The sequence below is a fragment of the Macaca thibetana genome, chromosome 7 (assembly GCF_024542745.1).
Source record: "Macaca thibetana thibetana isolate TM-01 chromosome 7, ASM2454274v1, whole genome shotgun sequence".
NCBI classification, from domain to species: domain Eukaryota; kingdom Metazoa; phylum Chordata; class Mammalia; order Primates; family Cercopithecidae; genus Macaca; species Macaca thibetana.
In genome coordinates, this window is record NC_065584.1 from 71,287,288 (window position 1) to 71,314,836 (window position 27,549).

The 27,549-nt window shown below is 39.5% G+C and overlaps 1 protein-coding gene and 1 long non-coding RNA gene across 10 annotated transcripts in view; one reads left to right on the plus strand and one right to left on the minus strand.

The window, feature by feature from the left end:
- The window catches only part of NKX2-1 (NK2 homeobox 1), a 48,570-nt gene extending 30,798 nt beyond the window's left edge, over positions 1 to 17,772 (plus strand). For 4 of the 7 annotated variants that reach the window (XR_007727705.1, XR_007727707.1, XR_007727706.1 and 1 more), the window contains 4 exons: positions 13,132 to 13,576; positions 13,770 to 13,925; positions 15,232 to 15,356; positions 15,653 to 17,772. The gene's annotated coding sequence lies outside the window, so the exon portion shown is untranslated. Of the gene's footprint in view, positions 1 to 6; positions 13,577 to 13,769; positions 13,926 to 15,231; positions 15,357 to 15,652 lie in introns of those variants that run through there. The other 3 variants (XR_007727711.1, XR_007727709.1, XR_007727710.1) reach the window with 3 other exon arrangements.
- The window catches only part of LOC126960092 (uncharacterized), a 145,309-nt gene continuing 133,108 nt past the window's right edge, over positions 15,349 to 27,549 (minus strand). For all 3 annotated transcript variants that reach the window (XR_007727715.1, XR_007727714.1, XR_007727717.1), the window contains one exon: positions 15,349 to 15,485. This is a non-coding gene — a long non-coding RNA (uncharacterized LOC126960092). The remainder of the gene's footprint in view (positions 15,486 to 27,549) is intronic.

Below are 27,549 nucleotides of genomic sequence, written 5' to 3' on the forward strand. Positions count from 1 at the left end.
GTAAGTGACAAATGGAAGTTTATGGGTGGTCAAGGGTGTTACTAAAATTGTTGACAACCTAATCAATAGTCTGAAGACTCAACACATTGATTTTTTAATCATAGAAAATTATACTAGGCTTTCTGTGTGAGTCGGGTTTTGAGTATATGCCCACAAAGCTGAAGTTGGTTCTGTGAACCTCAATTAAGGTCAACCACAGATGTTTTACGCAGCCAAGAAGAACCTTTTAAAAGTTTTTTTTTTCTTTTTTTTTTTTTTTTAAAGTGATAGCTATTCTGATTAAAAAATCATCACCAGGGGCCAGGTACAGTGACTCACGCCTGTAATCCTAGCACTTTGGTAGGCCAAGGTGGGCAGATCACCTGAGGTCAGGAGTTCAAGACCAGCCTGGCCAGCGAAGTAAAGCCCCATCTCTATTAAAAATACAAAAATTAGCTGGGCATGGTGGCAGGTGCTTGTAATCCCAGCTACTCAGGAGGCTGAGATAGGAGAATTGCTTGAACCCGGGAGGCGGAGGTTGCAGTGAGCGGAGATCGCACCATTGCACTCCAGCCTGGGCAACAAGAGCGAAACTCTGTCTCGGGGGGAAAAAAAGACCAAAAACAATCACTAGAGCTGGGCATAATGACGCATAACTGTAATCTCAAAACTTTAAGAGGCCGAGGCGGGCAAGTCGCTTGAGCCCAGGAGTTCAAGACCAGCTTGGGCAACATAGTATGACCCTTAGCCAGGCATGGTGGCGCACACCTGTAGTCCAGCCACCTGGGAGTCTGAAGTGGGAGGATCTCCTGAGCCTCAGACGTCTAGGTTGCAGCAGGCTGTGATCATGCCACTGCACTGCAGCCTTGGTGACAGAATGAGACCCTGTCTCAAAAAAAAAAAAAAAGAAAATCACCAAATCCTACATAATCTACATACCACAGGAATCTTAGAAATAATATGTGGGCTGCAAGTGAACTTTTTAATTCTCAAAGGCAATACAAAAAGGATATGAAGTTAAAAAAATAAAAAGTTGTTCCTTTCTTTTCCCCTAGTCTCCTCAATCCCATTCCCCAGTGGTGGCCTTAATAGTCTCTCATATATTTTTACCAATTTTTAAAAATTCATATGCAAGCACATCATCTTTTAAATCACAAATAAAATCATACAATATATTTACTATTTTAAGCTTGTTTTTATTCACCTCAGTGTATGTGACTGTTGCTCCATGCCCTACACATGGGTTTATCTCATTCTTCTAGAGCTGCAAAAGATATTACATAATATAGTATTAGATATATAACCACTACCATGTTGATAGATATATAGGTAATTTCTATTTAATTTCTTTGCTTTTACAAATAATACTTCAGCAAATGTATGTATAGTTTTTTTTTGTTCTTCTATAAGTGTACTTGCAGAATCAATTCCTTGAAGTAGAATTGCTAGATAAAAACACATTTACAATTTTTGAATTATATTGCCACATTATTGACATAAGAAGTTGTAACCATTCATTTTTCACTGACAATTTTTGAGAGGTGAGGATTTTGACAAGCACTGAAACGAGTTCTGTGTGTGACACATCTGCCTTCTAGTCCATGTCTTCAAACTTGGCTAAACAGAGTTCAGTGGCAGCTGGGAGGCTTAGTGATTATCTCGTGGAAAGAAAGAATCCTCCTATGGCCTATGTGCTCGGAATAGCAGCTGTGGCTGGGAGGAGCAGCACTGGGATGGGGAGAGAAATAGCTAGGGAAGTATGGCTGCCATCAGTTTAGGACTGGGCTTGAGTTTTCACCAAGGCCACTTCCTAGAAGCCTTCCTGACACGGGTGGGGGCTGAAGAGCAAAACCAGGAGCCATTCCCACAGGCTGTCATGAGAGTGGAGAAGCAGCTACATTAGCACCATCTGCAGCCTCGCTTTCTGCGCACACTCTCCATCTCTGCTCAGATTCTAATCCACGTATGCATTTACCTTTTCTCCATAGCTCATCCTGGCTTTTAGGGAAGTGCTATTCTCAGTCACCTGTGGCTGCTCATCAGCAGGCAGGAGTTCTCTAGGCTTCCTCTCTATTTTACCACTTAGTTTGTCTCTGCGTGATTAACCCAGAAAATTTGCCCGACATTGACCCAGTTCCCTGATTTGAAGAGACAGCCTCATCCTTGAAACTTTGACTCCTTATTCAATACTTTTATCTTTATAAGTCCTGTTTTCATCTTGAAATAGAAACTGGGAAGTGCCTCTTAATCTACACCTAGATCGCAGCCTTTACGTTGAGGGGTTACTTGAATGTTCTCAGGGTTGCAGTTACACTAGAAGTTTGGTTTGTATTTAGCATTAACATGCTAGGCACTATGGTAGCCCCTGTGGGTGCAAAAATGCATAAAACACAGTTCATGCCTTCAGAAGTGTATACCATAGTGAGGAGGAAGCACTAACAAACGCAAGCCACTCTGAGAAGCGTTAGAACAGAGGTATTTAATTAAAAAATTCTATGAAGTCTCAATTCTGGAAATTTATCCTACAGACATACAAAAGGACTTATAGACAAGTTGTTCACTGCAGCATTGCATGTTATGTGAAGAGTTAAGAAACACCCTGTCAACAAGGACATTTTATGAGTCCTATATACTGACATGGAGTGATCTTTGGGATATATTTTATATGAGCAATCAAGCTGCAGAAGATGTATGGTATATGTTGCTTTTTGTGTAAGAAATCTAGGAAATAAAAATATGCATTAATACTTGTATATACATAAAAACATTGGAAGAGCCCGGAGGAACACAGGGCAAGTGTTAACCTATAGGGGGCATCAGGGATTAGTGGGGTGGATAGGAAAAGGGAACATAATACAGCTTTTCAATGTATATGTTTTAATGTCATTTTAATTCTTGGGCTATGTGATTGTGTTATCTAGTCAAAAATAGCATATTCGAAACTTACACAGTAAAATAAGATTTCCCCCTCTTCAACCTCTGCATTTCCCGAGGTGTTTGGAAGTGCTTGGCTACATTTATCTGGGATAAAGAACATTACATGGGACTGGACAAGGGAGGCTCCGAACAGGATAAAGAAATTTTCTTAGAGTCCACTGAATTTTTCTTACCACATTCATAAATCCACTATCTCATGGAGATGATTTTGAGCAGAGCTAGGAGAAAGAATAGATATTCTTCACAAAATTCTGAGAGATGGAATTTCTGGGTTTTTGTTTTGTTTTGTTTGAGACAGAGTCTCCCTCTTGTCACCTGGGCTGGAGTGCAGAGTGCGATCTCAGTTCACTGCAACCTCTGCCTGCTGGATTCACGTGATTCTCCTGCCTCAGCCTCCCAAGTAGCTGGGACTACAGGCATGTGCCACCTCACCTGGGTAATTTTTTGTTTTGTTTTTTGGTATTTTTAGTAGAGATGGGGTATTGCCATGCTGGCCAGACTGGTCTTGAACTCCTGACTTCAGATGATCTGCCTACCTCGGCCTCCCAAAGTGTTGGGATTACAGGCGTGAGCCATGGCACCCAGCCTGAAATTTCTTATAAACAGGACACATGTAAGATATGGGAATAATTTCGGATGTTTCATTTTTTTAGCATCCTATAGGCAAGGCTGTGAGAGTGGCCACTTCAGGTTTCCTATGATGATGTGGTAGGAAAGGCATGATTTACCCATACCTTGAGTTGACCTGCTTAAGTCATGAGGTTGAGCAATGTGAAACTTTTCTTCCTAAAGCTTTAAATAGGCTGGGCATGGTGGCTCGCACCTGTAATTCCAGCACTTTGGGAAGCCAAGGTGGGAGAATCACTTGAGCCCAGGAATTAGAGACCAGCCTGGGCAACAAAGTAAGACCCTGTTTCTACAAGAAATCAAAACATTAGTGGGGCGTGGGGGCATGCGTCTGTAGTTCTAGTTATACGGGAGGTGGAGGCAGGAGGATTGTTTGAGCCCAGGAGGTGGAGTCTGCAGTGAGCCATGACCGGGCCACTGCACTCCAGCCTGGGTAATAGAGCAAGACCCTGTCATACACACACAAAAAGCTTTAAATAAAGGTCTCATGCTGATCAATGAATAAGAGAAATTGGCTGCCTTACGAAGTAAATGCCTCTTTTATTTAACAAAGATGTGTCCCATAAATTTTCTAGAACATCACATTAAAGTGATTTATAGAAAGGTTGTGGGATAGAATTAGATCTTGAGAATTCTCTGGTCTCTTCCATAAAGTGAAATCAGGAAGTTTTGAAAGAAGGTGGTAGATAATAAATAATTTGTGAGGAAAAATGTTTATGATGATTTCATGACTATAATGTTAGAAGACTGTTAAAGAGTGATATAATCATCACAGGAGCCACACAAGGACATAAAAGGCCCTTGGTAGATGAGGAGGACTTTACTTCCCCATACATCTCTGCACCAAAGCTCATTACTACTATGACTTCCCTGACTTTCCAGTTCATTTTAGTCCTTTTTGGCCATAAGACTATACCTAGGTGATAAGCTCTGGTTACCCAGGAAGCATGGGGGTAGGTGAGCATGAAGGGGTGATTCCCTGCCTTCCATTCACCAGTTTCTCTCATTGCTTCCCTCATCCCCCACAAATTTCATCTCTCAGCTGGTCTCAAATCAGTCCTGTGACAAGAGTCTGAAAAATCCTAGTGATTTAGGAATGAGGCTTTCAGATATGATAAAGTGACCATATAACATATCTAGCCTACACCTAGTATCAGTTTCTTTTTTGAAGTACTAGTGAGTCATTTTATTTTTTATGTGATTATCACACAAATGTGAACATGTTAAGCAAGTTATTGCTAGCAATCAGGACCGCTTGTTACATAACATCAGTAAGAGGGACTCAGGTGAGAAACAACTCTGATTATAGGTATTTAGCCCAAATGTACATCAGTTGTAACTCCTTCAATGTATTCTTTTAGCAGCTAATTGAAATACTTTATCAGTGAAAGTCTTGACACAACAGTTACACAAACATACACATAAGAACATGAGGAAATTAAATAAGACTTATAATATACACCTTAACAAAATGATGGCTTAATTTGTACTCCCTTTGTAATTTTAACTAAATATTGTGGTGAGTAGTTCTTACTTTACATCCTAAGTATATGGGCATTTATTACACACAATATGAAAATACTTCAGGAGGCTTGTGATTAACGCTGTGGTATTCAGGCACAGTTTATAGCGACTTTCAATCAAAGACAAAAGGCCCAAGCAGATGATGAAACACTTAAAAAAGATGTATGTATACAACCAAGGACTTAATTCAGACTTTCTCATTTTAGCTCAGTTCTAGTTCTTGGCTTATCAAGGATGGCCCCAAAGAAGTATTCTCTGAGCCTGGCTCAAGGACGCCCTATGGATTAGCCCCTAGGGTAGGTTGACCAGAAAAAGTACAGGATGTTCAGTTAAATTTAATTCCAGATAAAGAGTGAAAAATTTTAAGTATAAACATGTCTCAAATATTGAATGTAACATACTACATTTAAAAGTTAGTTGTTTATTGGAAATTCAAATGTAATTGGACATTTTTTATTTTCATTTTTTCTAAATCTGGCATCCCACGGGTGCTGAAGAATACTCAAATACCTCCTTTCCCTGCCCACCATGACTGAACTTGGATCTTTCAATCATACGGACACATGCTTAAACTCTTACGTACTCACTCTCTGAGATAAAATGCCTTACAGATGTGAAATCCTCAAATACAGAATTTCTTTTTTTTTTGTTTTTTTTTTGGAGATGGAGTCTCACTCTGTCACCCAGGCTAGAGTGCAGTGACGCGATCTTGGCTCACTGCAAGCTCTGCCTCCCGGGTTCACGCCATTCTCCTGCCTCAGCCTCCCGAGTAGCTGGGACTACAGGCGCCCCCTACCATGTCCGGCTAATTGTTTTTGTATTTTTAGCAGAGACGTGGTTTCACCGTGTTAGCCAGGATGGTCTCGATCTCCTGACCTCGTGATCCGCCTACTTTGGCCTCCCAAAGTGCTGGCATTATAGGCGTGAGCCATTGCGCCCAGACCAAATCCAGAATTTCAATCTAGCTCCATGGTCTGGATCTCTTATTGGATATTGCCTACTACCTAAGCTTGTTCCCTCCCCATATAACATTTTGTTTATACCATATATTTTCAAAGACATTTTTAAACATTTGTTTTTGAAGAGAACATCAATTGCCTTGCCGCTAAATGCAATACAGAGAACATTTGAACATCTAAGTTCTTCTCTCTCTCTCTTCCTGAACTTAAATGCAATTTTGATTTTTCTTTCTTTTTGTTTCAGACGGAGTCTCACTCTGTCACCCAGGCTGGAGTGCAGTGGTGCTATCTTGGCTCACTGCAACCTCTGCCTTCCAGGTTCAAGTGATTCTTATGCCTCAGCCTCCTGGGTAGCTGGGATCACAGGTGCATGCAGCCACACCTGGCTAGTTTTTGTATTTTTAGTAGAGATGGGGTTTTGCCATGTTGGCCAGGCCAGTCTTGAACCCCTGACCTCAAGTGATCCACCTACTTTGGCCTCTCAAAGTGCTGGAATTACAGATATGAGCCACTGCGCCTGGCCCAATTTTGATTTTTCAAAAACATGTTCTTATGGTTTGGTGCTTACATTTTAAAGAGTAGAGAGATATGAAACGAGATAGGAGAGTGCTTTTCAGACTAAGTTTGTACCTCTAGATTGGTCTCTTGGAACTGTGGTAAAGGTAGCTACTCAAAGGTTTAATTTAAGATTTTCTAAGTCAAACCAAATGCCACTACTACTAAAATACAGGAACTAAAGAAAAGGAACAGCAATTTGGTAGGATAAAGAATAAAAACTGTAGAGTTAGCAGATTTGAGATCAAGTCCTAGCTCTGTACCAGAAGTAGCTGTGAGATCCTAGGCAAGTCATTTAGCCTCTGTGACTTGCCAGTTTCCTCCTCAATACAACAGGGATAGTAGGGCCACCCAAAAGAGACATGCTATTTGTAGAAATGATTTGTAACCTTCAAGTCCAATCCAGATGCTTGCAGTGGTGATGATGAAGGTGATGGTCAAGACATAAACATTATACAAGTCAATTATTAAAGATATTTAAATTTTGACTCTCAATTTTTTTACTACCTACTTGGTTCACAAGAACTATATATATAAGAGTATTGTTCTTATATGGGTTGAGAAAAGAAAAAAGACACCAACAACTAACCCAATTTCATATACTTTTAGAAAACAGCTAACTAAAATGTTATGTGTCTAAAAATGGGATGTTTAGAGTAAAATATTTAGGATCACATTGAAATCATGGATAACAGAGAAGAACACTGAGAAACATTTTGTTTAAAGCCATTTACTTTTATTTTTGGGTCAATACTCATTCGATAGCCTATTTATTTTATAAAAAGCATTAGCAAGGTCTTTTCAGACTCATTTATTATTATTATTGCCATAATCAGCTTGGAGTTTTCAGTGCATAGTGAAGGCTTTGAGGAGATGTTGAGTGTATCTATTTGTTCAGTGATAATAGAGAGGATGGAGCAAGAGAAGAGGTGGGCTGTATGCCCTAGGGTTCCTTTTTGGCACTTGTGTCCTATGCTCAAGGAGAAGGGTGGAGGGAGCTCCCAGGCCAGCTCTGGTGAAGACTGCGGGGGTGCTGAGCTGTCTGAGCACTGGGTGCCAACTCTGATTGGAGAGTATTTATCCTTGTTGAATTTTACTTCAGGCTTTATGATATAAACAACACATACATGTTACAGAAAACTAGTGAATATAGATAAGCAAACAAAGAGAACTTAACAGTCACCCCTAACTCTTCCCCGTCCAGAGGTTTGGAATGCTCGTGAAATGCTAGTTTGTGTTGCACTGTATCCCCACGTGAGTTGTGAGCTCTGTGAGGGAACAGAGTTCATCCTGCTCTGTCAGAATCCCCAAAGAGGCCTATTATGGTGGTCTGCATGGAGGTGTTACTCAACACACGCATTTTAACCAAGGCATCTAGGTTGGCGCTAAAAGTCTTTGTCACCAAATCCTGAGCTCCATCCTTTACAGGGTCTCGAATTGCTTCCCTTTCAATTCCACTTCCCACACTTGGTCATAAAAGTAAGGGAGTTGGGGTTCCAGCGCTACATTAAAAGTGTCTACCTTTAGAACTCAGGATCATCTGAGGGACTGAGTGGAGAGGGATCAAGTGGGATAAGCCTGGCGCAGTCATCAAACTTTACTTGTTGGAGTGGAGCAGTTACCCTAAGTACCTCAGGTTGTTTGCCTTTGCCCCAGGTGCAGATTTCCATGGACTCAGTTCTGGATCCTGGAACAAAGAGGGGATGGTACATAAAAATCAGAAGACACATCTTCACCCAAGCCTCTGAGGCTTTGGTGAGGCAGGCAATATTGCTTTGGAAATAACTCGATGGAGAGAATAAATAGAAAGAGGCATTCTTCTCCACTGCACCATAAATTGCTGAGCAGCATTGGCCCATCTGTGCTCTGGGGTATTGGTGGCAGCGCCAGTAGAACATGCAGTGGTGGTGGCCAGCAGAGGGGCAAGTGGCCTGTTGCTATACAGGAGGCAGTGGTTTCCAGAGAGGCACAGACATGGTAGAGCCCTGAAGTGCAGTGGGATCTAGAAGTATTCCAGTTTACAGTAGTTGTGGTTGTACCTGTAGGACACAGTGGTAATCAACAGAGCAAAACAAAATCATAAGAGTGGCATCTTTCCCAAGAATTATAACCAAGTACTTGCAAGATACAACCCAAGACATGTGTGTTGCATGTGTGTGTCTGTGTGTGTGCGAAGAAGGGCAAAAACTCTAGAGAGGGCTCCATTGCAGACATCTGACCTGACTTCCTCTTTCCTAAAACCAGTCCTAAAAGGTGTTACTAAAGTAACAAAATGATTGTCCTTTCCAGTCATTTGACTAAACTATTTTTGAACTCACAGCCTTCCTCTGGTGTCCTATAATACTTGAATTGGATTAAGGAATCTCTGACTCTCTCCCTAGAATTTCTGGGTTAATAATAATATTGACCTTGTAGGGTTGTTAAGAGGATTAAACAGTGTAATACTTGTTGAGAGCTCAGCACAGTGCTAGGCACATAGTAAGCACTTTTCAGTATTAACTCTAATATGACTGCTGCCTCAGTTCACCTCCCAGACAGGTCTCATTTTCTGCTTAGTGTGCTAAGCTTAAATTGTGACTCATCATTAATGTCCTTGGACATATTACTTAATTTCTGGGTAATCTGAATTAACCCTACAAATATGGAGCCCACTGTGTGCCAAGCATTGTGCCAAGTACTGCAGACCCATGTATAAACAGCTCGAACATGCCCCTGCCTACAAAGCGTGCAATGTCTAGGAGGCAGGGGAGGCAGCGAAATGAGCAATTTTAATACAGAGCTGCAAGGAAATCAGATGTGCATATGCCCACTCATCCAACTTGTGTTGGACCAATAGTTAATAGACTCATCCAAAAAGTCAGTAAAGTGGAGAGTCATTAAAAATGTTACCTACATGCCTTAAATGTTCTATTTCAATTTAAAGAGAGTAGAGGTTGTTAGGAGATGGGAGCAGGGGAATGTGGAGTGGTTACTCAAGAGTACAGGGCGTTTTTCTGGGGAGATGAACAAGTTTTGAAACTAGACAGAGTTGGTAGTGACACAGCATCATGACTGCACTAAATGCCATTGACTTGTATATTTTCAAATGGTTAATTGTACATTATATAAATTTCACTTCAATAAAATATAAACGTATATTATTTTGCCAAATTTTTGATGCAAGGCTAAGGACTTTTCCTTAAATATATGTCCAGTAATTGAAGTCCCAGTCATCTTTCTGATATAAACCACATCCATAATATATACACGTTTTATTTCTATTTTAATTTCTTTAAATTGGAGCAAGAACTTAGATACTGACAAATCTATGTCAGAGTAGAATCTGTTTAGATGTTTAATGATTTCTTTCCATTTCCAATTTTATATCCATGAGAGTAACTTTTAGAAGCTTACATTTATGTCTTTGTACATTATAGAAACAACTTTCTGTACTTATATTTTATCAATTTACATAAGATTTCCTCAAATAACATAGCTATAACCATAGTAAAACTATTATAAAATAATTTAGACCAAACACATCTGACTCTTGGTAGGCATACAATGCAATTCAACTGGTGAGAGCAGTAGTAAGATGAGTGTATAGACAGCAGCTTATCAGCTTTGAGCGTTGGGGAGGGCAGGGCTGTAGTCAGTGTGCTTTACAAACGAAATTACATGTATCAAGTAAGCTGGTTAAATAGAGGCCACTAAGAGCATTTGTAATACAGTGGATGTCCAGAAGAAGGATGCTTAACCTGGACTGGGGGTTGAGAAACGTCTTTCCAAGGGAAGTGACATAAGTTGAGATCTAAAGGCGTGGAAGGACTTACCCAGAAGAAAAGTCAGAAGAACTGTTTCAAGCACTGGAAACAACCAGAGAGAGAAGAGAGGAGCATTGGAGGAACAGCAAGAAGTATTGCTGGAGTGTGGCGTGCAGAAGGGGATGTGTTGAAGATGAAACTTGGAGAGGATCATGTTAACCATGTTAAGAAGTTTAGACTTCATTTTAGGGACAGTGGAAAGCCATGGAAAATTTTTAAGTAGAGGACTGACAAAATCAGACTTGTGTTTTAGAAAGATCCCCTGGACTGCATTCCAGGGACCAGAATAGAGATGGTGGTAGGGCAGTGGAGGGGTGAAGGGTAGGGAAGTCCAGTGACGGGGCTACCAAGGGAGTGGTGAAATGAGCCTAGTACTATAGGGATAGAGAAGAGTACACATCAGCTCTGAGAGGCAGGTAGGGGGTAGACTGTACGGGGGTTTAGTGACCAAGTGTATTTGGGGGTGAAGGAAAGAAGGAAGACCAGCTTTGGTGATGGTGTCATTTGCTGAAATAGAGAACATGGAACAAGAGTAGCTTTGGAAAGAAGATGAGGTAAACTTAGAATATATTGAATTTGAGGTCTAATGAAGCTGTGGGATGTCCATTAAGTAGCTAGACATGTAACTCTAAAACTGGATCTCAGCGGTTAAAGGGGCCAAAAAGTCATATAAGGTAAGGAATGGAAAGGATGCAATGAGTTTTATCAATGACGAGGTCCCTGGTAACATTGGTGAAAGCAGCTTTAGAAAGCAGGTAGGCACATTAGCCCAATGGTAATGGGTTGGGGAGCATGTGGGCATGAGGAAATGACCATGGGTACTTAATCATTTAGAGAATTTGGGATTTGAAGGGGAGGACGGAGTAGGGAAATTTCCAGAATAGCTGAAAGAAGAGTAGGGGATGAAGAACATATTTAAGCATTAGTAAGATGAGTCAGTAGAAAGGTAAAGGCTGCAAACGTAAGGGAGGAAATAATGAGGGGGTTAAACACAGAAACCGACACTTAGTATAGAACGCTGTTGTGAGGGGATAAGTGAGTAAGCCCATGTAAAGCATTATGCTCTGCCGGGCACAGTGGCCCATGTCTGTAATCCCAACACTTTGGGAGGCTGAGGCAGGCAGATAGCTTGCGCTCAGGAGTTCAAGACCAGCCTGGGCAACATGACAAAACCCTGTCTCTGCAAAAAACACTAAAATTAGCTGGGCATGGTGGTTCACGCCTGTAGTCACAGCTACTTGGGAGGCTGAGGCATGGGAATCCCTTGAGCCCAGGAGGTTGAGGCTGCAGTGAGTGCTGACTGTGCCATTGTTCGTTCCTTTCATTCTCTATGCACTGCCCATCCCCCATTTTGTTTCATCTGTGCCCTGATATAGTTACTTTGGCCTGTGCCTTTTTGGCTGCATACCTGTGGTTTTGGATAGTTACCCATGCAATTCTGGATGGACATCTAGGTTTAGAAACTAGTAGAGACTGGTCTAATGACTTGCCTGTCCCCTCTTCCCATATATGGCCTCAGCAAATCCCATTTCTCAAATATGTACTCTCATTTTCACTGCATGTTTAGCTGCTCAGCAGAGGTGATGGGCTACTAACCACACCTGAGTCATCTCATGTACTCTTTCAGACTTCAAAGTATCTTAGCTTTCCATTTTTTCAACTAAGCTAAGATGGGAGGTTTCGCTTCATTGTGGAAAGAGGCTCTTTTCTCCTCATAGATGTATTCCAATGTTTATCTTTAATTATTAACAAGAATTATTAAATGCTTAGTTCATTGCTTGCACACAGTATTCAAAAAACTGAATTTTCCTTTCCTTAGTTCTGTTTGACACATTTCATTTCCTCATTGTTCACCTCTTAGCCATTTTTCTGCCATACAGGCCCTCCTCCTCATGCCCTCTTTTTTTTTTTTTTTTTTTTTTAGCATTTCGATATGTTTCTTTCCAATTATTTCTATGCTTTGGAAAATATAATTGAAAAATTACTGCATGTTCTTTTTTCACTTGCTATTTTAACATAACTATTTTCCTGTTAAAATTATTAACTATAATTTTGATAACTGCTAGATATACCAGCTATACCAAGCTTCATCTGGCCATTTTCCTATAATCAAACATTTAGGTGCTCATTTGTTTACACATATATTTTTGTTCACATTGTTTATTATTTCCCTACCTGAGGCTTCTAGAAGTGGGATTACAATGGTAAGCATTTTAAGAGAAATACAAAAGCTAGTTTCATATTAAGAACTGATATCACATTAAGAAGTGATACTGCTGTTTTCTCACCAGCAGACTACTAACTTTTCAAGTCCCATTGATATTACAGCAAAAAAGAATGGCTTTACGAATCTCATTCATTTTATAAGTAGCATCATCTTCATTTTAAAAATATAAGTCATCTAATTGTTTACAGTGTTATACACTGTTCAGAGAACTACATAGCTCTGATTCCTTCATTCCAAAAATGTACATTCCAAGGAAGATACACCGATGTGAAGATTCACCAAATGCAGACAAGAACTATTAAAAGTATCCCATGGATGGACCTCCAAATGAGTTTAGGGTAATTGCACTTAAAATATTAGGACCAAAGTACATTTATTTTATAGATGGAGGAGGGAAGGAGATGAGTGGGGACCAGCTGAGACATCCAGTCTTCACCTGGACATGTGGAAAGAACAAATGTGTGATCTGCTCATTCTCTCCGAAGGTCTCTGTTGTTACATATTTCCTCCTCTCTTCCAGAGCATAATAACCAATGACTGCTCTCAGAAAGGTACTGTGACCACCACTTGCTTGGCTCTCCAACCTCCTCCCCCATTTCCCTCTTGATTCCTCTTTGCCATATCACCTTCTGTCCCCTAGCCTTGCCTCAGGTCCCTGAAGAATCCTGCCCTTAATCTGTGGGGGTGGTAGGTGGCACTGGTTTGAAGAGCTTACTGGATCTCCCTCAGTGAGTCAGCCTGGAGTTGTGTTTGAAAACCACAGGCCCTGACTGTGGCTGTCAGACCTCCCAGACACCACCTGCTGCTGCCCGTCATCATCTTCAGGTGCTGGGCTCCCCTGTGGGCCTCCTCCTCCCGCCTCTGCTGCAGCGGTCCCATGGGTGCCCGCCCTCTCTGACACCACACGAGAAGCCATCTAGATTCCAGGAACAAAGCCATCTTTATTTGCCTCCTTCCCACTGAAGGTAAAAGCAACATTAATAACCACAACAAATAGTGAGTGCTTACTATTATTCATTTAATTGTTGGCCCTTCCATCCCTGGCCATGATGAGAGATGTGCCATAACTTACTCCTAAAGAGACCTGAGGACACACGTGCACAAACATATTGGGTATATCATCACTGGCATCAAAACTGATTTTCCCTGTCTACCCAGAACAGGCCCAAGGGAGAGGGAAAAGTGGATACCCACCTGTGTCGCCATTTGTGTGCCAAGTCCAGGAACAGTCCATGCAGCCCTGCGGCATCCCACGACGCTGTCACAAAGAAGTTCACCCGAGGCTGAGGTGTTGTCATCAGAATGTTCGTTAAAGTAGGAACGCTGACCTTGTTCTTGGGCAGATACTCTTCCTGTGGAGTATCCAGCCTGTTTGCCTAGTTTCCTTGTTCTTCCGGGGTCTGATCTCTATCTGTTTTACTGTATTGCAGCTACCAAAGTGGTATAAGTAAAATTGAAAGAATTCTAAACAGCTTTTTCCCCCATGTTAGCTGCCTCACGTTAATGTGGTCTTATGGTCTGCAAATAAGTGTTTTGATGATTTGGCGACTGCAGTTATCCATACTAGCTCTCCTATCACTGACTACTGACAGCTAATTATTATCGAATACCCACCCACCCAGGGTGAGTTATAAGTTATACCAGGTGTTTTGCTTAACAATACTAATGCAATGAACTTTACTGTTTACTCTCTCATCTTAAAGTAATCAGCTGGTAAAATAAGATGGATTGCATAGGTACTTGAATTTTTTTTGTTTGTGAGGCTTTTCCCCTATTCATATTAAATTTAAACTGTTTTTCAAATTTATTTTGCTATTCATATTTCCTGTGCATGAATCATATAATCATGTCCTTTGCCCATTTATCCGTTGGGAATATTATTAGTGTTCACATGTATGTTTGAATAACTTTTCATATACTTGGTGCTGATAATTCTATTTTTCATGTATGTTGATTTTTTTTGGTTTTTGTTGTTAGTTATTTCTATTACTTAGAAGTTAAAAACTTATGTAATTATATTTGACCATTTTATTTCATTTCTAATTTCTCCATTTGCTCCAACTGTAAGAAAATTATCACTTTAAATTGAGACTAAAAGCCCTATATATTCTTTTAGGTCTCTATTTCCCACCATCCCTGATATTTTACTCTGACATTCTCTAGGCCTTACAGCCCAGGCCCCATAATTATTCAACACATTATTTTCACAAAGGTTAGATGCTTGTGTTATGACTTCAACTGAGCAGTCACCTTAGAGTCTACCACCTACCCATTTATCCTGTCTTTACAACTATTTGTCATGTCTTCTGTTGTCCAAGGGGCTTACAACATTCACACCCAACTTCAATCATTCACCTACTCATTTACTTATTCACTCACTCACACTTTCATTTATTCATTCATTTACTGTATTTGGCACACAAACTCTAGGATGACCACCAGGGATCCTTGCTTCCTGGTGTGTTCACTCTTGTGTGCAGGCAGGACCTGGGACTTGCTTCTAACCAACAGAATATGGCAAAAGTGGTGGGATGTTCTTCCTGTGATCATGTTACATAATATAAGATGCTGTCTTGCTAGTAGACTCACTCTAGATGCTCTCCTTTTTGGCTTGATGAAGTAAGCAGTCATGTTAAGGAAGCTCTAATGGTGAGGAACCTTGGGCAAACTCCAGCCAGCAGTCAGAAAGAAGTCTGGATCCTTGGTCTTAGAGCAGCATGGAAATGAATTCTGCCAATAACCTGAGTGAGCTTAAAAAGGGGTTTCTTCCTCAGTCAAGTCTCCAGATGAGAACACTGTCCAGGTGTCACCTTGATTACTGTCTTGTGAGACTCTAAGCAGATGGCCCATCTAAGCCATGCCCTTACCTAGAAACTGTAAGATAATAAGCAGTTGTTGTTTTGAGCCACAAAGTATGCAGTAATTTGTTATGCAGAAATAGAAAACAAATACACAGTGCTGTGCTAATGATCATACGCATGATCTCTTAGTGCTTCAAGTAACAGTCTTAAGCCTGATACTAATATTATCTTCATTTACAGATGGAGAAACTGAGGCCCAGAAATTGATCTCCAGAATGCTTTGCTCTTAGCCACTATACTATTATGGCATATTTTATCTTTATGTATTGCGTTATTTCATGGATTCAAGTTTATCAATGTCCTTTGACAAGTTTAAAAATCTGTCTGCTCACATGCACACGTATGTTCATTGCGGCACTATTCACAATAGCAAAGACTTGGAATCAACCCAAATGTCCATCAGTGACAGACTGGATTAAGAAAATGTGGCACATATACACCATGGAATACTATGCAGCCATAAAAAAAGGATGAGTTTGTGTCCTTTGTAGACATGGATGCAGCTGGAAACCATCATTCTCAGCAAACTATCACAAGAACAGAAAACCAAACACCGCATGTTCTCACTCATAGGTGGGAATGGAACAATGAGATCACTTGGACTCGGGAAGGGGAACATCACACACCGGGGCCTATTATGGGGAGGGGGGAGGGAGGAGGGATTGCATTGGCAGTTATACCTGATGTAAAGGACAAGTTGATGGGTGCTGACGAGTTGATGGGTGCTGACGAGTTGATGGGTGCAGCACACCAACATGGCACGAGTATACATATGTAACAAACCTGCACGTTATGCACATGTACCCTAGAACTTAAAGTATAATAATAATAAAAAAATAAAAATAAAAATCTGTCTGCTAAAGCCTATCAAATGCATTAAGGAAAAATCCCACTTGGCACATCTCCCAAACAAGGTAGATGTTTTTATAGGTTCAACTCTATAAAGACATTTCATGTAACTGTTTTGTGCTGTACTTATACCATACATCTTGTAGAAATAATATTAGATTCATGAATAGGAAATATTTTTATTAAAAGTGATGGGCTGGCTGGGAGTGGTGGCTCACGCCTGCAATCCCAGCACTATGGGAGGCTGAGGAGGGCGGATCACGAAGTCAGGAGTTCGAGACCAGCCTGACCAACATAGTGAAACCCTGTCTCTACTAAAAATACAAAAGATTAGCTGGATGTGGTGGTGCAGACCTGTAATCCCAGCTACTCAGGAGGCTGAGGCGGGAGAATTGCTCAAACCTGGGAGACAGAGGTTGCAGTGAGCTGAGATGTTGCCACTGCTACACTCCAGCCTGGATGACAGAGACAGGCTCCATTTCAAAAAAAAAAAAAAAAAAAAAAAAAAAGCGACGGATTATGAACTATTTAGAAGAAAGAATAATCATGACAGACATGAGTCCTAAATGCTTTGAATTTATCTGGAATTAGAACGTTCAGAAAAACATTAGTTAAAATGTGCTGCCGCTTGGATTCTGTCTTTAACTTTGCTGTAAGACTAAAACATTTAATCTGTGTCTTACTGTTAACATTTCTGATCAGGTATAGGGAAAAACAATATAGAGAGATTTAGAAACACTTTTTTTTTTTTAACTGCTAAAGTCCTATTTGGTTCATTGTTCTGAGGAGTTAAGGTGGAATTGTGATCCCGGTACCATGTCTTCTAATAAAAGACATTTTTGCTCTGCATTTATCAGATGTTAATTATTCATACTGCATGACTGAGGATTTTGGAGGCAGAGAGAGATTCATCTGCAATATTTGGAACACCAGTGGAGGTCTACATCAACACAGAATTTATACAGCAGCTGGTGCTAGTCAGAGCTAATGATAGAATTTCAGTTTAATAAAAAGACCCCCAACTGAGCATACCATCTTGAAAAAAGTATACTTATCAAACAGCTTTCAATCAGTTCAAGAGAGAAACCTTAATTGGGAAGAGGAAGAATTGCAGAGTAGTTTGTAATCATGCCAATTCCAGATCAATAACTGCATGTCTGTTCTTTGGTAGACATAGCTTTTGCTTTATATTAAGTAATCACTTATATATTCTCTCTATTTGGATAAGGAAACCTTTCCTTTATTTGACAATGTATAATGATATACTCTTTTAATTCACCTCTGTGTGTTTGTAATAAACATGTGAAAAATTTAGACATGTGATGGTAAAGGTCAATATAATTATTTGTTTTTAAAATAAATTTTGTATCTAACAGGAAAACGGTGCTTATGAAATTTTTATATTTTCAAAAATTGTTTTGTTGAAATAAAATGTTATGAGTAAAGTTAAATGATGGTGGTTTAACTATAAGAAGAGTATACTGAACACTGATAATCTGATTTGTATGAAATTACTTCGGGGAAGGCTGTGTAATCTAATAAGAAACAAAAAGAAGACAGTTTACTTTTTGCAGGAAGGATTTGGAACACTAAAGAAGAATATGATTCAGTCATTAAGTCTTAGTTTTCTTTTGTTAAAAGGAGATAGTCATTCAAACTGGTGGCTTTCAACCTGTTTATAGGCTACTAGTCTCAGTGGTGCCTTACAGGGCAGTATGGGGCAGGCAGGGCAGGTGCAGAGGGCAGTGAGGGGAGGTATGGCCCAATAGGGAGGTCGAGGCAAAGCCTGCAGGTGAGGGCTCTGCAGTTCCCTTTCTCATGTCAACCAGGGCATATCTTTTCTTTCTGCCTGCCTGCCTTTTTCCCCCTTCCTTCCTTCCCTCCCTCCAAACTGTATCTATTTACATAGACATACATTTTTGAATGGAAATATTGGGCTTCTATATAAAATTTCTTTTTGCAAAATAGGGTTTCTCTGCTAAAATACAGTTTGAAAAATCACTGGACTAGACAATTCTAAGTTTTTTTTCCTTCTATGTTTCAATTACTGTTAGGATTTCAAGATCCAGGAACAACATAGCAAGGGAGATTGAAAATCTTTTAGGACACACAACAAACACCTATCTTGCATAAATGGTAGTTCAGCTAAGAGGCAAAGCTATGGGTGAAATGGCATCTTACAATGCTTTCAGATATACGGGACTGTCTTAGTCCATTTGTGTTGCTTTAAAGGATAACTAAGGCTGGGTAATGTATGAAGAAAAGAGGTTTATTTGATTCATGGTTCTGCAGGCTGTACAAGATGCATGACACCAGCATCTGTATCTGGTGAGCATGGCAGAAGAAGAAAAGGAGCCAGCACATACAGACCACATGTCAAGAGAGAAGAAACAAGAGAGACGGGAAGGTGCCAGGCTCTTTTTAACAACTAGCTCTCAGGGCAACTCCCATGGGATCTAAGAGTGGGAACTCGCTGTTCACTGTGAGGATGGTACCAAGCCATTCATGAGGGATTCAATTCCATGATCCAAACACCTCACACCAGGCCCCACCTCCAACACTGGAAATCAACTTTCAAAATGAGATTTGGTGGGACTAAACAAATCTTAATAGAAACTATGATTAATAGGTTAAGTTTTGTGGGGTTTTTTTTTTTTTTTGAGTAATTATGTAGAGCAGGGCCATGTTCACTTAGGCACTTAATCTACTCAGTGATGTTTGGGCAAAGGAAGACTATGACCTAATTTTAAAAATAAAAGCCTTTTGCATTTAGAGAATCATATGCTGTTAGAGCTGGTAGGATATTTGAAATCATTTTTCTCATTTTATGTATTTATTTATTCATTAAATTGATAAATTTTTATTGAGTTTGAATATGTGCCAGCCATCATGTTAGGTGTTAGGGATACAGTATATTGTCCCTATCTGTATAGAGATTACGCTTTAGTGGAGGAGATAGGCAATTAAACAATCATACACACAAGCATATAATTACAAATTTGTATAAGTTCTATTAAACAAAAGAAAAGGGTTCCCTGAGTTCCTGTGTTGGAGTATACATGAGAACGCTGGGCTGTAGAGAGCAAAAGTGACTTGCCTCAAGTCACTGAGTGTGTGCTGTAGGGCTGGCACTAGACTTGGTCACATGTTCTCTCTGTCTCATTAGCTTAGCTGTGAAGTTTAGGTCCATAGTAAGGGTTAGATAGAAATCAGAAAGCCATGAACTCCCCTCTGGCTTGTGCACTACTTTGGAACCTTGGGAAGCCTGTGAGACACCTTGGAAGATGCCCAATGATCTGCACTAAGAATGGAAACTTCGAACTTTTGAAAATGGTTTTCTTCATTGGTTAAGGTCCCCGTGCTTACGATGTGGTTGACTAGAGGCTGAAAATTGCCTGCAGGGATAGCAATGTCCATGATTAAAGAAGAGCAATTCCTTAGTAGCTACAGCAAGACTATTATTTATTTAAAACTTTCAGGCTGCAACCAGGTTCAACAGCTTTCTCAAATCCATGTTGCTGTGAAACAAGTGGCTTGTTCCTTTTACAAACTTTTGCCCAGATAAGTCTGCCAGACCTATCAATTGGAAGAAAACCTAAGTTAAACCATCATTATTAAAATTATTAGCTAAGAACCACTATGATGAAGCCATTCTCCTATTTGAAGACAGCCAACTGGCATAGCTTTCAGCCCATGTGGCTAATGAGGAGTGTGAGGTTATTTTCTCTGACAAGAATCTGAAGAGTAGAGACAGAGTGAGTCTGGTTGATTGCAGAGCCATAAACTTTGGAGATCCAAAAAATACACAGCCAAACTGGTATCCTTTCATGAGCATTGAGAAGCTTTGCCTGCCTACATGGATGCCATCTACCTCTGGGAGGCACCTGCCATCAGATAGTTAAGAACAATTTAAGTCCTTCCTAGTGTTTGCTGGGATAAGCGATTGACCTTCGTCAGTCTAAAGCCTAAATCATAGTCAAGTGAGCACTGCATTAATGAATAGATGGGATTATAGCACACATGCTGGGGCCTTTTTTGTGCAAACTATCTTTTTTCTTTTTCCTTTTGGCAAACCTCCTCCCTCCCCGTCTCCTTTCCTGCTGCCCCACCCCTGCCACAATCCATGCTACAAAACTAGCATGTATCTTCAAGTATTTTAAAAATCTATGCTCACATAATCCCATCTAAGCATATATATGTACAAAAAAATCTATATACATTCCCACACATAGAATTTTGGGGCCATTTTTTTGGAAAGCAGGGATATATCATATACTCTTTTCCCAGATTTTTCATTTTCACAATGAAATATAGTTCTACTTCATTTATTGTATGGATGTATTATGATTTACTTTGTTTCTAGTTTTCTACTACATTGAATAATGCTCAGATTAACTCTCTTGCACATGTGTCCCTGTGTACTGGAACTTTCATTTTTATAAGATAGATTTTCTTAAGTGTAAATTCTGAGTCAAAGAGATGTGGATATTTAATTTTAATAAACATTGCCCATAGCGAGGGATAGTGGCACATGCCTGTAATCCCAGCTACTCCAGAGGCTGAGGAGGGAGGATCACTTGAGCCCAGGAGGTCAAGGCTGTAGTAAGCAATGATTGTACCACTGTACTCCAGCCCAGGCAATAGAGTGAGACCCTAATGTCTAAACAAATTAACAATAATAACAAAATAAATGTTGCCCAATTGTTTTCCAAAAAGGATTGTAACAATTCTTATTTCCAACAGCAATGAGAACACCATTTTCCTCCAGCAGCCATACCAAAATGGATATTATCAAACTTATATTTTTACCAGACTGATGAGTTTAAACCTCATTGTTACTTTATTTTCCATCTTCCTAATTACTAGCAAGTTTAGACACCTTTTCCCAAGTTTGTAGGCCACCTGGCTTTGCTCTATTGTGAGTTGTTTTCTTTTTATTTTGGGTTGTATGTTGGAAGAGCTCATATATTAATATTGTATTTTCCATCTGTGTTAAAATATATTTTTAATTTATCACTTGTCTGATTTTTATTACTATGTGAAATAGACATATTTTAACATATCTAAATCTGTGAGGGGTGTCCAATCTTTTGACTTCCCTGGGCCACATTGGAAGAAGAATTGTCATGGGCCACACAGAAAATACACTAATGCTAATGATAGCTGATGAGCTTAAAACACACACACACACACACACACACACACACACAATCTCATAATGTTGTAGGAAAGTTTATGAATTTGTGTTGTGCCAAATTCAAAGCTGTCCTGAGCTGCATGTGGCCCACAGGGTGCAGGTGGGACAAGCCTGCTTCTTTTACTTTTTTTTTTTTTTTTTTTTTTTTTTAACAACTTCTAGGTTTACTGTTTTACTTATGGAGACTTGCCCATATATGTACATTCTCGAAAAACTTCTCTTATTTTTAGGTCTAAGTTTTTAATCCATCTGAAATTATTTTTGTATATGAGTTCAACTTTAGTTTTCTATACTATTTTAAAACAATCACCTTTCCTACTGAATTTAACTATCATTTTCATCATGTATTAAATCTTCATATATATTAGGATCTATTTCTGGGTTCTATGTCCTGTTCCACTGATTTGTTTATTCCTCTGCAAGTACCTGATTTGTTTTTAGAGCCTTTATAATATCTTCTGATATTTGGTAAAGCATGTCCTTCCTAATTATTCTTCTTTTTCTTTTATTTAAAATGATATTTTCAGGCATTTGTTCATTTAAGTAAACGTTAGGGTCAATGAATGTGAGCAGAAGTTATGTGTGTTTCTCCTGGTCAGAAGCTTTAGCAGCAGTATGTGATTTGCTTCCCTCTCTTTTCTTATCTTAGTGATGACAGAAGTACTTGTTGGGATAAAACTTTCAGCTTGGGTTTTTGAGTGACAAAGATGAGCAGAGCCACCCTGATTACCTATGTTGGACACACAGAACGAACAAGAAATAAACTTTAGTTGTGTTAAGTCACAGAGATTCTGAGTGATTTGTTACTGCAGTATCACCTAGCTCATTCTGAGATGAGAATGCTGTGAGACTTATGTAAGATGACATACATAAAAACATATCCAAAGTCACAAATCAACTTACATATCAATAAATACCGGCCAATATAATTAAAATTATGAGCAAATAACAACAATAATAAAGCTACCCTTGTGTCTGGAGACAGGACAGGACTTTCCTGCCGTGTGGTTTAATTTCAGGTGGTTAAGAAGATACATGTACCAAAAGAAGTATCTGCCCTGCCTGCTCAACATTGCTCTATACTGTAGCTAAGAGTTTAATTCCTGCTAAATGCGAGCCACTTCACCTTGCTAAAATGAAAGTCCATGAATATAAGGAAGGAAATTTAAAACACATTTGAAGATAATGATTTATATTAGGAATTGCAAACTAGTAGCCTGTGGGCCAAATCTGGACCATACATGTTTTATTTTGACGGCAGTATTTTAAAAATCGGAGAAGCGCACACACACACACACACATTCACACTCACACACACACTCTCTCACACACACACTTACTTCTGGCTTCTCTTGAAAAAACTCTAAGATCTTACAACCCTAAAATCACATTTCTGCATGACCAAAATCTCTGGAGCCAAGTAACTGCATTGTCTAGTTCACCAGAGTTTCCCTACCCCGCACCCTGTACCCCTTGCTTTTTTTTTTTTTTTTTTTTTTTTTTTGAGATGGAATCTTGCTCTTCCACCAGGCTAGAGTGCAGTGGCATGATCTCAGGTCACTGCAACCTCCACCCCCCCAGGTTCAAGCGATCCTCCTGCTTCAGCCTTCTGAGTAGCTGGGACTACAGGCATGAGTCACCACGCCTGGCTAATTTTTTGCATTTTTAGTATAGATGGGGTTTCACCATGTTGGCCAGTATGGTCTCGATCTCTCGACCTCGTGATCCACCCGCCTTGGCCTCCCAAAGTGTTGGGATTATAGGTGTGAGCCACCACACCCGGCCCTACCCTTTACTGTCTTACACCCACGTAGTTCACCTCACCCGTTTGCATTTCCTATTGGCTCAGAGTTGCATAGGAATAGGTGACCCCTGGGGATGAGTTTGAGTCCTTTGTAGGGACTTGGATGCAGCTGGAATCCATCATTCTTAGCAAACTATCACAAGAACAGAAAATCAAACACCGCATGTTCTCACTCATAGGTGGGAACTGAACAATGAGATCACTCGGACTCAGGAAGGGGAACATCACACACCGGGGCCTATCATGGGGAGGGGGGAGGGGGGAGGGATTGCATTGGGAGTTATACCTGATGTAAATGACGAGTTGATGGGTGCAGCACAGCAACATGGCACAAGTATACATATGTAACAAACCTGCACGTTATGCACATGTACCCTACAACTTAAAGTATAATAATAATAAATAAATTAAAAAAAAAAAAAAGCCTGACAAGGATAATAAACACCCCTAATTACCAAGGAAAAAAAAAATTTGATTACAGTGCTCCCCCCTTATCTATGGGGAATAGGTTCTAAAACCTCCAGCGGATGCTTGAAACCACAGATAGCACTAAGCCCTACATATACTATGCTTTTTCTGTCTGATAACCCAGTTGACTAAGTGACTAACAGGCAGGTAGCTTATACAATGTGGATAGCGTGTAAAAGGGATGATTCATGTCCCAAGCAGGAAAATACAAGATTTCATCATATCACCCAGAATGGCTCACAACTTAAAACTTATAAATTATTTATTTCTGGAATTTTCCATTTAATATTTTTGGACCATGGTTGATTATGGGTAACTGAAACTGCAAAAAGCTAAGCCCAGAATAAGGGAGGACTATTGCGTTTCTTCAGCAGTTGGGTATAGTGAGCTCTAGGTATAAAGAAGACAAAATGCTACAATGGAGGGAAAAGTAGGGTACTGATAACTAAGCCATTTGGTATTGTTTTGATAGAACCAGTCAGTGGAGGAAGAGACATTTCTCTTCCTGCAGAAAAGAATAAAAATAGGTCTTTGATACCTCAGCAGCAATTTTCATCATCAAATCAATTACAGACCACACAGGCTAATTAATTCTCTTGGCCCCCTCATAGGGTGAGAATCCCAGAAATACCATTAGTCAGAAATGAACTTAGGAAAACAGTTGCAAAATATCTTGTTGCCTAGGAAGAATCTTAATACAACAAGCTACTGAATTGCTTTTTAAAGTTGCAAACTGACCCTCCCTCATTTTGTTCATTTAGGAAGAAGGATAACAAAAAAGGGATTGGACCGAAAGGTCTAGAATCTAGATTGTTCAATGTATAATTTCTTATGCAATTGCTTGAGCATTATCTAAAACCTTTCACATTCATATCCCTTGAAATCCCGCTTATGTTAATCACATTCATCATCTGGCTCCATTTTCATTAAAAGAAAAAACATCTTCATGCCACTCCCACCTTAGGGTCTGCTAACTGACCCAGTTTTCAAAGGCAGAGTTTCCCAGTACAAATATGCCTCTTGTTTTATGTTCAACCAATGAAACAAAAACAGCCTTTACAGTTTGATGTAATCTTCCTGCAGATTTCCATGGTACCTATCACAATTTTATTAATATCCTAAATTAATGTAACGCATTGGAAACCGAAGGTGAGTGTCAGATAGTGTGCCAAGGTAATGATTGTGTCTTCTTAATTATCTGGCACTGACAGTGGGTTTGAGAGTGGGGCATCCTAGGATCTTCAATGAGATACGTCTTTCTGTTTCATATTTTAAAGGTCATGAGGAGTTGGCTGAGAAAGAAAGGGACATGAAGTATCTGGTTTTAAAGCACCCAAAACTCAGATTTATCTCATCAATAAAACATCACTTCAGCTCTGTTTCTTTGTTGGACTGGAAAGAGGCAGACATTTAAAAAGGCCTGGAGTAAACTTATAGACTGAAAAGAGACCTCAGATCAGAAATGAGAACTTTTCCAATGACATTTTTCAAACACAGACGTTTTTTAAAAAATCCCCTTAGAAAATTGCATTATTACTGGTAAATTATTAAAATAACTTTTTCTTTTTCAAACAAAATACAGATTGTTTTATAGATCTGTCATATAACTTCAAATGGAATAAATAGAATAGATAAGTGAACATTTTATTTTCATTCTAGTTATAGTGGAGGCATTTTTTTTTTATTCTGGGTTAGCAGTTTCCTTTAAAAATACTCTGGAAACCCTTTATAAATGTAAGGAATGTGTATAGTATGTAAATTCAAAGTGTGCTGTCCTCATTTACCCAGTGGAATTCAAAATAAGCCTCAACTTGTGAACATATTAAAGCAGATTGAAATGGATATTAGCAGGATTTGTAAGGAGAAGCACTCCAGTCAGTCAAACATGCTATGCACGAGAACTTTGACAATGTTGTTTTACTGATAATTACCTGCCGGCTGTCACCTCAAAGTGGGATTTCATGCAGGTTCCAGTATTTAAATATTACATTCACAGCCAAGCTTGCAAAGACACTTACACCAATCTGGCCATGTCCATTTTATTTCACAATTATCTCTGTCTTTCTTCATGAAAAGCAATGCACTTAACTCCCTTTTAATTGTGTTTGAACTGTGTAGGCAAGAGATCTTCAATATCATGCTCTCTCTTCCCTGGTCCAGAGCAGGTTCTGCACCCTCTCCCTCTCAGATGTCAGCAGACATCAGAATTACTGGAAAGCAGCGCTTTCTAACTTGCATGAATATTCATCTGACCTCAGAAACTAGTCGCTGGGCAAAGTAAACACCCGACACATTAACTAAAGGTGGTTTACGGAAGGACCAACTTATGTAGTCCTCCTGGGCTGCTAATGCCTGCTGGTCTTCCAGCCCTACAGAGAACTTCCTTTTCTCTGCCACCATCACCGTGCACCGCCCCAACAACACTTTTTTTTTTTTTCTCATACTAAACTCCTAATTAAATTTAACAGTTTCAAGAGTTTAAACTGTATACCTTTTTAATTGTGTCCTACTTTGTATTGGCTGATGCACAAGTCTGAAAATGGATATTACAGCTTTTTATGATATAATATCATCCTAATTGGTGCTTCATAGGCCGTGACTGAATTCTTTTCAATTAAGCTCTAACATACAGTAACTGTTTCTCTCTGCAAATGCTGGAAAGCCATTCACAAGAGAGGACTGGTACTGCACAATTCCAAAGCACCTTAATGTGTCAAAAATGTTTTGTGAAAAAAGCTACACTGTAAATGCAATCACCTACATTGGTGTTCCCATTGTTAACTGGGAGTGAAAGTATTGCTAATTGTCCTGCGTTTTAGCTGGGTTTTTAAAGCATTATGTAGTAAGTACACCGGAGGGTCAATTTGTGAAGTGAAATACTTAGCATGCAAAGCGTAATACAAGATGCTGTGTAATACTTGACCTCTCAGCATAATAAATGTAGCAGTGAAACGCTGTGCATTCAGTATTCACTGAATAGAGCCTTCGCAGTGGAACAAAACCAGAAAATGTTCTCTTCATTCCTTTTTTTTTTCACTAAGCGAAAATTATTCTTTATAATGGCCATTGCAGCAATTAGCTGGCATTTGGTAGAATAAATGTGCAGAAATAGCAATTTCTTATTTTAAATGAGATTTTGTATGGAGCCTGCAAATTACTTGAGGTATATGAATAATTGTGCCTTAGCTTTATGCTACAGAATAGGGTGTGGGTGGGTATAAAGATTTCCTATTTGCAGTTAAATGTTTAGACATTTTATTATTTTAATTTCACTCACAGTCTGCCTGGATTGACCTGCTTTCCCATTGATCATTTCATGTGTGCCTGGAAGCAAGTGTGCAGATGGCGGGAGACTCCCAATTAGTGCACCATGTTTTTTATGAATGTGACATGTAAGTGCAATCAGGTCTCCTTTGGAGGCAACAGCAGTGTTTAGAGTTTGGGATCCTAAATCAATACAATTTAATAATCTGCATGGAGTGAATACTTATCAATATTCTCTGTGGTCAATTGGAAACTTCATTAAATTTTTATCAAAAGTTTTTCGCCTTATTGAAATGCAGTCTTCCAGGCATTCATGATCCATCTAATTAGCCTTAAGTAGGGTATTTTTTTCTCTCTCAAAGTGATTCAGTTAATTATGTCCATATATTCATAATTACAAGGTAGATGAGTTGGGTAAAACTGAAATTATGAAATCTGCAGAGAGATTCTATGAGGCTTAGAATGTGGAATAAAAAAAAGGGGTGAGTAAAAAAT